A 10,812-nucleotide genomic window follows, 5' to 3' on the forward strand; every position below is an offset into this window, starting at 1 on the left:
AACCAAACCCACATAAGGAACCTTTCACACTGAAGACAAAGCTTCACCTTGACATACAGTGTAGCACACCTAACAACACCCTTTAGAGTTGCCACTGTCTTCCTGAGGGACTCAAGAGTGGTAATTGCTATCCTCTTCCCAGCTCACTAATGAGAGAAAAGCCATTCCTTATACCCAGGCTACCACCAGCACCAGCATGTCTCATGTTGTATGTCCAATAACCCCACTGTCTAGGAAAATGAGGAAAGCTTATAGCTTAAAACCTGACAGCTCTCTTGTGAATGTGCTCTCAACTCAGAGCAAAGTAAAAGTTTTAAAAACTTATTATGTACCTTAGTGTACAAAAACACACTTTTTTTTATTTATACAGGATTTTGCATTTAGACTTTATAAAATACATAATTTTATACTGTCTATGATCCCATCTGTTCAGGAACTGAAAGAAATATTTCCATCTCCCCTAAAAATAAGTGGCTCCACAATTTATTTAATAAGTATTTTGGTTTTTGAAGTGCTGTAAAACAGAACTCTTTTTCTTTAGCGGCTGTTTGGTGTGCTGCTCTGCTCCTTTCATGGGAGCCTGTCACCGTGGAGATGTGGAGGTGCTCCCACCCTGCCAGATCCAGGAGAAACTGCAGCACATCCCACTGGACCAAATCCATCCTGAGAATTACACCAGTTCATCTTCATGATGAGTTAATCAAAGGTGTAGAGCTTAATGTGACACATGGTAGTTATGCTTCTCCTGATGCAAATTTCAGAAAGTCACAAAAACACCACAATAAAAGCATTGAAACAAACAGCTGGGGATAGTTTATGAGTAAACTAACTTACCATCAACAAACCCTGTACATTTTTTGTTATTCATGACATCAAGCAAATAGAGGCAGAATCTAAATTTGAATTTCTAAGAAATTTGTACCAAAACATGGACTCAAATAATCGTTAAAAATAACAATGAATGTTTACATAAATAATTTACAGATGTCCAACATTCATCATCAAAAAGAACATGCTAAACCCCCATGAATGGATCCATAAATGCTCACTTTAGGTTTTGTGTTTATTCTGAAAGCTTTTATTCGATATGTTGGTTTGCAGAAAGAAGAAAACGTACAAAACTCTAAATCAGCCTCTTGATAAAGCTGTTTCCAATTTCAGTAGTGAAACATGAGTTAGGTTATCACTTTGAAGAAGCTATAAACATAAAAACAATGTGGAGACAAAATGGCAAACTCAAACTTGACCTTCATATTTATAAATGTACACAAAGTAATTCTGCAATCTACAGATACTCTCAGCTGTACCAAACTCTACACTTGTTTTAAACTATGTGGTCTGCTGCATAGCTCTTATTTTTATTGTTTCACACACACTGCTCTTAGTGTCATTTTTGGCAGTGATTTTCAGATAAATAGCACTGCAATATTTCATAGTGAATAAAGTTTTAATTCAAACAATTGAATCAAAATTTGCTTAACATGAATTTTGGTTGTTTAAAAAACAAAAGACTTTGTTTAATAAGACTGTTAAGAATCCACTTAAATGCTACACCAGCTTTTCATCTGTATATAAATTTACCATTAGAAAGAAGGTGTTATAGTTCACAGAACATGAAATAGCATTAGCTCAGGTTCTTTAATTTCCTTTTAAGGGCTTCTGGTTGTAGATTGACATGGCTCAGCGGCTGGTTCTGGTACTCGGGATGTATTTCGCCCTTGTGTCTTTTAAAACTTTCTGCATCCAATCTGTCCAGCTCCAAAACAGCATAAAGCTACAAATATGTAAGCCAACATTTATGAATTAGCAACAACTGAAAAACAAACCAAATAAATAAATACCTCTCTTTAATACTGTATCTATTATTGTGCGATCTGTCTTGAGGCGACTTTTGTTGTGATTTGGCGCTTTATAAATAAAATTGAATTGAATTGGACACAGTAAAAAACAATGATTAATGGAGCTTAAAGTGATATTCAAATTACATTATATTTATCTGTTATTTATAATAATAGCCAATTGCTTCAGGAAAATTGCTACCTGTGTTAAACCGATAATGAGAGTGCTTTATTTGGTTGCTGACAATCAAATAATGAGCTGATGAAACATAAACAAGGATTTCAAAAGACACATTTGTGGTTAAAACTTTTCGGTGGTATTTTTGTTTTGGTTGGATGTTGCTGTCAGACCATATCACGCCATTATATTAAGAAAGACCATGTCAAGCAATCAATAGCCTTTCCTGGGTCTTGTTTCATTTCCCCATGTTTTTGTGCTCCTCCCCTCTTCTAAGAATACGCTGGCTGGCCTAATCACAGGAACCGACCCAGGCTAGAGGTGCATGCCTTTGCACATGGCAGCACAAATTAAAATGTCTCCTGCCACCCGCCTCTCTAATTCCCTGGCACTATGCCCTGGCCTGTCCCACGAATTACAACCAGACCTCGATATGCTGGAGCCAGCATGGGGCAGGCCTGCTTATTGACATGAGCTCCTCCCTGAACTCTCTAAGTCAATAACTGAGTATCTCAGAACACACAGAACGCCTGCCACAGAGGGCTAACCTTGTAACACTGTTAGAGGCAATAGCAAAAGGACTTGGATAGGAGTTGATTTTTTTGTCTCTTATTTACATGAAACTACAAGTTAATACCACAACATTTGTTACAATGAGCAAGAATGAGACCTTATGAGGTATACTGTGTGGTTGTTCACAGTTCTAAAGAGTGACTCTTGGACAGATTAATTATTTTTTCTTCTCCCCTGTGTAATAACCAGATAAGTATAAAGATCGCTCAGTTAATGAAATGTGTCTCTAATGCTCAAAGAAATGCTTCAAATGATCTGACTCAGTCATAGATGTTGCTATATTTGGTCAAACCAAAAACCAGACTCTGAAAGGAGAATAGGAGAGAACAATGGTGCGCTATAGGTAGCAATACTTGAATCATAATTGTAAAAGGGTCCATTAAAGCATAAGTAAAAGTCTGGAAATCTTATTAGTAATCTCCAAATGATGGCAATAATAGAATAAGAAAATTGGTTGAAGTATAATAACAGGAAGTCAGAGAGCAGCGACTGAAAAAATTAAATGTAAAAAAACGATACATATATTCCACATATTTAAGACGCAACAGAGCCTTTGAATATTTGGACTTAATTGAAAACATTCTGTTTCCGTGTTTACACAAATGCACTTTTATAGCCTTTTATGCACATAAAGCTTTCAAAAATAAAGATTTGCATTTTACATTTTCAGATGAAAGACGATGGGGAAGTTACAGTCTGAGCCTACATAACTGATAACTTGAAATGTAAATGCAAAAGCGGTTACCACAACAAAGCTGCGGCATGAAAGAAAAATACTTTTGGTTGCTCGAAAGATTTTTAAAAATAGTTTTGGAAAAAAATGCTGTAAATTTGGAAAAAGACGGGTTTGGCTCCCATTTCTTTTGCTTTGATCTCTGCTGCATGTATCACTACTTTTTCTAGCGCTTATTGTTTTTCCATGTGGTTACGTCCTCACCACTAGAAGGATGAAGAAATTAGTCCAAAAAGCAGAAACTCAAAATATGCTCTTTCTGCAAGGCAGTATTGACAATACAGTAATCTAAATTTCTGAAATTTAATGGAAAGGGATTATTCAAAATAAATCAATGAAGCCTGTGGACAAAGGGACAGCTCAGAGGCCCAACTGTCATCCTGAAACCCAAAACCTCACTATGATGTTGTTGATCGTATCATCAGAGAGCAATCACAAAACTTGAGTGTAACAGGCATGAGATAAATCCTGTGGTTGGAACACAGTGAAAGACTGCTTCCACCTGCAACTCAGCGCCAGATTTTTCCAAACACACATGCTGCTTTGTTAGGATCAGCAATCGGTGTTTGTCAGCCACGCTGAGTGCTGTTGATGGTGTTGTTTTCAAATGTCCTGCTGATACTAGGTTCTCGCCCACACGTACCCTGGATGCATATTATTAGGTCAGGGCTCAGGTAAACGATATGTTCCTAGATAAAACGTAAACAAGCCTGAAACACTTTATGGCACGCACGAGTAAAGGGGACACTGAATCAAATGCGCTAATGAATAACTGCATTGCTAACTGAATGAGAAACTGCAGGTTCAGGATACATTGTCCTATCCCGTGCCATTGAAACTCATGACTTATGGCAAAGTAACACACTTGTTCCTGCGCTCGTACACTGAAGACAACTCTTTTATTAATAAAATCTGAGATTATGAAACAACAAGTTTAAAAGTGGTATAATCCTCTAGCTAGATTGACCAGTTAACATCTGTTAGGATGAAAATCTCGCTCACTTACAAGAGAAAACCAGAGAATCATAACTGATAGATGAGAGCAGTCTGGAGCAGATGTGCTGCATCCGCAAGAACTAGCAGATGATCTTTGTGGCTTCACTGGAATGAAGTTATGACTTGCAAGTTGGTGCTATTATTCCAAAACAATAAAAATGTACTATGCCGAAAACTGCAACCAAGAAAAATACAGTTACAGCATCCTGTGGTTTTTATATTTTAAGCTGTGTAGAGATACAAAGCCCTGATCTGTCTGTAACACTGAGGATTTGTTTCTTTGATATAAAATACATTTGATACAAATTATTTTCATTGTGTGACAGACCTCATACTGGTGGAATAAGGAAGTACAGGAAAGTATTCAAAGGAAAAGGTTATAAAAGAAAAAGCGGGATGGTTAAGAAGATGAAGAAAGTAGACAGGAGTGCTGGGAGGCCAGCTGTATGACAAAGAGAGACATAGCAAAGGCAAATGAAAAGTGAATTGTATGTGAGACTGGACACTAAGGAAGGAGACGAAGACTTGTGTTGATTGGTGTAGAGATCAAACTAGAAAGGATGTGCAGCAGTTAAGGATGATTAATGATATAGAGGAAATGTGCTAAGGAGTGAGCAGAGTGTGTTGAGAAAGTTGAAGGAGTTCTTGATGAATGAATACAATGAAAAAGAGGAGGAAAAATGGAGGAAAGTGAATTAAGAAGTGCAGTTGATTAGAAAGGATAAAGTGAGGGCACCTATGAACCAGAAGAAGAGTGGAAAGACAGCTAATACAAAGGGATACCTGTGGAGGTGTGGAGAAAGGACAGATTTATTTTCTTTCCTTTTTCTAAATCAAATTGTTTAACAGAATCTTGAGTGGATGCCTGAGAAATGAGCCATACCATGAGGCTATGGTTAAGAAGAGAGGTGACAATTAGTGAGAAGCAAAATGACTTCTTGAGAAAGAGCACTAGAATTGCAATGTTTGCTTGGAGAGTGGGAAGAGTATATGGAAGATCAGACAGAACTGCACTGTGTCATTGTGGATTTAGAGAAACCATACGATAGAGGTGCTAAGAGAGGAGATGTGGTACTATATGAGGAAGTCAGGAGTGGCAGAGATGTATGTGAGGCTGATGCAGAATGCATGGGGACAATGAGACAGCGGTGAAGTGTGTGGTAGAAGTGACAGATGGTTTCAAGGTGGGGTTGGGATTAAATCAGTCCCTTCTAGTTTGCAGTGCTGATGGAGAGGAAGAGGAAGGTAGAATGGAAGTCAGTAGGCACAAGACAGAATACATGTGTGTGACTAAGAGGTAGGCACACGTAACAACGAAGCTGCAATGCGTAGAGATAGTGAAGGTAGATGAGTCTAAATACCAATGTTCAGTCATCTCCACTTCTATTGGTGCACAATAGAAGTGGAGACGAAGAGCTCAGGCAGAAGGAAAAGAGGAAGACCTTTAAGGAATCACGAGATGAAGACCAAAATGAAGAAGAAGATGTCTGGAGTTTTGCCTGGTTTCTTTGCCTGCAAATGTTAAAAAGGAACTATTCTAAAGTGCTTTGTAATGTCTTTCTGTCTGCTAAATGTCAGAAATGTTTCTTTTTGCATATTTTTTCTATTTTCATGTAACTTATTTTCTCCTTTCTGTAGATGTTTTACTCCGTGTATTTTGTCTCTTTTCTCTTTCTTCTTCTTCTTCTTCATATTATTGCAACTTTGCCATAGAAACTTTCATGTTTACATCCTGTGTGCCTTTCAAGACTTTGTTTATTCTTGAGCGTGCCGGTGTGTGACTCTCTTACTATCATTCTGGAGGAAATACCATGAGTCGCGTGCCAGTCACAGCTAACCACAAACCCAAGCTGGGTGGAGAGGGGCATTTTTCATGTAAATCATGGAATATGTCTGTGGGCGAGCCATTGCAGGCTGAGTGAACAGCCACAAATAGACTCCCATTGCATGTAGTAACAGCTTTGAGCAACACAAAGAGAGACTGTAGTAACCATTGCCTGTGGTATAGCTGGGAAGAAGGGCTCGTATTGTTTCTGTGCATTGCAGGGTTAGTCATAAGATACAGTACTGTGCAAAAGTCTTGATTCACCCCTCATTTCTTTATACCTTGCTTCCAAAAAGGCCAGCTTTTCTTGTCATTTTTAAACTGGTCTTGGGCAATAGTTTCCAGTAATTTTAAAGTTCTTTCAAAGTTTTTCTTTGGAAGTTGGCCGTGTTTTCGCTCATTATCAGTCCAGTCTCCGTACCTGACCATATTCAGAGGAATATTTTTACATGTTTCTTAAGCCACTTAAATATGAGTCATTGAAGCATAAAAATGCCCTTAACTCAATGGTTGACTGTTTGTCTGCACACAACAGGCAACTTAACAGACATACTTGTAATTTTCCTAGTAAAATGTTAAGAACTGAGGATTGGCTCAAGACTTTTGCACAGTGCTGTATTACCAGACAAACCAGAAGCAAATGTTTAAAATTTTCACTTAAGGCTGTTACTCCCAGCACCTGCAAGACTGAAAACATGACCAAAAACACACCATATTTGAGATGTTAGTGGGCCGGCTCTGACACATGTTGGCCTTCAACAAAACACTTCCAGACTGTTCTGTCTAGCGCCCACGCTCCAGATTTCATACATCATTTGCTATAAGTAGAACTCCCCAGAATATATATCTAGTACTGCCATAATAGACACTAAAATAGAGTATGAGGTGGAAAATAATGTCAGAGGTGTTTAGCGAGGTCTTCATGAGCAAGAATATGTGACAGTACAAAGGCGCAGGGAGCAAAGACTGATGTGGAATGTAACTAACCTGGAAGCTGAAGTCATATGGGCTTAATCGGTTCCAGCGATGCATAAATTACAAAGGAGGACCAGCGATGGTCAGCAGCACGGGCAGAAACTGTAAAGATAAAAAGAGAAGGAGAAAAGAAAGCAGCATGCGTGTGTGTCATTCGTGTTGGGTATCTTATCGGTGCTGATGGAAGGGTCAAGTCAGGACACAAATCACCCCCCAGGCTGCTGTCTCTTCTCAACTTACCCAGCAGTTAAGCTACATCTGTTTCTGCTTTACTCTCTGTGTCTCCCTGTCTTTCTTTCTCAGCCTCTCTTCGCACTCATGGAAGTGTGCTTTTTTTATAATAGTGATTTTTATGGGCCCCAAAGTACAGCTGCTTTGATACAGTTTGATGTGATGAAGTGCAAAGGAATACAACTAGTGATGTAATTGATGCCATGCACAGGTTTTTTCAGTCAAAGATGGAAAAAGTGGCAGCTGTATCATGTACCTTGGGAGGTAAGTTTTATTTGGCTAAAGGTTAGAATAGAATAGCATTTAAACAAACCACAGAATCGTTTTTGGTCACCAAGACAACACTAACAACAAAGTTTCTTGCCCTTACCAAGGAAACATTTGGAACAAACCAAAGACAGCCAGATGGGGTCAAAGAGAACAGAAAGAAGATCTGGGCTAGCTAGAAGGAATTTAAACTAACAATAAGGACAGATGGGAAATCAAAGAAAAATAAAGGAAAATGTTTAATTTTACAGGCTTTGTGGATTTAAAAACAATAATAACATGATAGATAAACTGTAATAAAGGTTAAAATGAGTCATTATTATGGGTGTGGCTGCTTTAACTGACAGTTAGATGCTGTCATAGGTGGCTGGGCTGCTATATCTATCTCTGAGATCACATGGGCCTACCAGTGGACACTTAGAACAACAAGTGTGCCTTGGTTGTAAATTTCGGTGAAAATAATGTGTAACTTTACAACTGCTCGATAAGTTCTCAACATGTAGGAGACAGGCTCAGCTGATACTGGTGGCCCATGGGTCTGTCATCCACACTGGCACTTCACTAGTTACATGCCCCTTTGCTCAATGTGCTCTGTGCCCAGAGTCTCTCTGAGACTCATTTGTATCACCTACTGAGCCCTAAGGACAAACCTCTAATATACAGTCACACGCACACTTGCGTGTTCAGGCTTGATAGCCGGAAAGGATAAGCATGATAAATGAAAGACGATACAGCCTTGTTGTTAGTAGTGTTTTGTGTTTCTTCTATATCCGGTTTGATCAGTGCATACCACACACTTAACACACCGTATCGCATTAATAGAATTGTAAAATAGTACAAAATTATAAATGTCAGTGTCTGAAAGCACAAACAAGGACATTGTTAATGTAAAGGTATCACAAGGTGGCTTCGATAAAAGGTTGCATGTCGGCTGTGGTATTTTTGTTGTGAGAGTCTTATGACTGCAAATCTCACAACCCTGCTATATAATAACAGCTCAGTTTTGACAGTACAGTTTCTTTTAAATACATTCATAAGCCCTTCAAGTCTTCAAGTTAAAACTGGGGCTCAATGAAATACTGAGTGGAAACTGCAGGGGAATTCAAAATCATGCACAGTAATAGGAATGAACTCAATGACATTTTACTACGTCCTCACACTACATCTGTGTCCTGACATTGCCCCAACTATTTAACCACATTTTGTCTTCTGGCACCCAGGGGAACATAAGGATCACATATGCCTTTGGCAGACGTCCACACCCACATTCTTCAGCTATGTGCTCACAGGCATTCTCTTTCTCTCATCTCCCTCCCACTTTGCTCTGACACCAAAAACTTGGCCCACATTGGTTTACACTGTAAAGAAATGCAAACACTTTTTTTCCTGGACACAGGGGGAGTGACATTTAGAGAGCCACTTCATCTGTTAAGTTTAGTTCCAGTTCTTCCTGACATGTGTCTTTTGTAAACCAACATTTTGCTAGCTGATTATGTAGGTGATGATGGTTTTTGCACAGAAATTTTCATTAGTGTTAAATTCAATGTTTTATTTACAATTTAGAGCCAAAGACCCAGAGAGGCTGTGCATTTTTCTTTCTGGGGTGACTGGGTTCAGTGGTAGGGGGTGCATGGTGTGGAATGTGGCTGTAAGAAAAAGCCAGGAGGAACCATTATAGGGAAGAAATGAGACGCCAGAACTGGGAGTGCAGCACAAGATGAGTAGAGATTTTTAATCTTAGTTATAAAAGTCTCTGCGTATGGCATCAATCTTCTCTTCTGAGGGTCTTTTATCTTCCTTTGGCAATGTGTAGGCAGTTTTTAAGTCTGATCGTTTGTCATTATTGCACATAGATGCAACTCTTATTTTCACATTTTCATCTGTAGTTTTTGCCATCTGAGTTTCCTCACCAGGGATCCATTCATCCATCCACCTGGCATATTACTAGAAAATCACCTAAATTATATTTTTTTTAAAACAGTCATGTGGGGTCAAATGTATAATTCTGAGCTTTATTGAGCATGAGGGTTTCGAGCTGTTTAACCTTATTTAACCAAGAAACATTGACAGTTTGTGTGAATGTTTAGCGTGCATGCTCATGACCAAAAGTCCAAGATTCTGACATAAAAATTCTGCTTCATGCATTATCATTTTCAGCCATGTGAAAAAAAGTTTTTGCAGGGCCCTACACAGTCCTGTAAAAAATGAAGTGTTTCCATAGCAATTGCAATGGCAGCTTGTATCATCTATAACTTCTCTATAAAAGCAGACGTTTGAATTCAAATGTGTTTTAACACAATGCCACAATCTTCCCAGGAGCGGACATCCTATCAAATTTACAATCAGACAATGTAATGCTCCAAGAATTTCCAAAATACTTAAGAGCTACATCTCAGCATCCGTAAGGCTGAGTCATCATGGTAATGTTCATGACACCACGTTTTGAAAATGCCTGAATAAGTATGGCTTGTTTGCAAGGGTTACAAGGAGAAAGCTTTGCAACGTTGCATCTGAACAAACCACAACACTTTTGGAACGATGGAACAACCAAAGCAGAGATGTGTGGCCATAATGCACAGCACCATGTTTTCAGAACAAACTAATTTTAGGCACAGTAGTGGATGGGGTAACGATTTGGTCCCCCTAGTGAACCTAGGCATGGTGCAGTCATCGAGTCGACCATGAAATAGTCTAAGTATTCTTGAGTCAAATGTGAGGCCATCCCTCCGACATCTAAAGCTTGGCCGAAATTGGGTCAGACCTCAACCCGACTTTAGCGCTGCACCGAGTTCTCAGGAGAGCTGGGCATAAACAAATGCCTGCAAACCTCAATGAACTGAAGTAATGTTGTGAAGAAGAGTGGTCCAAAATCCCCCCACAGTGATTTGAGAAACCGGTAAGGCGTCTAAAAGCATCTGGATATTGGGGTGTACGTTGTTTTTCGTGGGACTGTAAGGAGTTGCATGAAGACTCTCTTATATGAATATATATTGACGAATGACAAATATGACACATCCTTTACACATAAGTACATTTATTTAGGTTTTAATACATTAATATTGAACATGTTACATATTTGTATTGATTGCATATCACACAGCACAATTCCAATTTATTCCTGTATACCTGCTCAAGGTAAATGTAACAGATTTTCATTTAAAATATGTAATAGGAACTCTTCCTCTTGTTACGAGGA

This window comes from Pundamilia nyererei, unplaced genomic scaffold (genome assembly GCF_000239375.1).
Source record: "Pundamilia nyererei isolate P.nyererei 1_Seehausen unplaced genomic scaffold, PunNye1.0 scaffold00066, whole genome shotgun sequence".
Classification (NCBI taxonomy): domain Eukaryota; kingdom Metazoa; phylum Chordata; class Actinopteri; order Cichliformes; family Cichlidae; genus Pundamilia; species Pundamilia nyererei.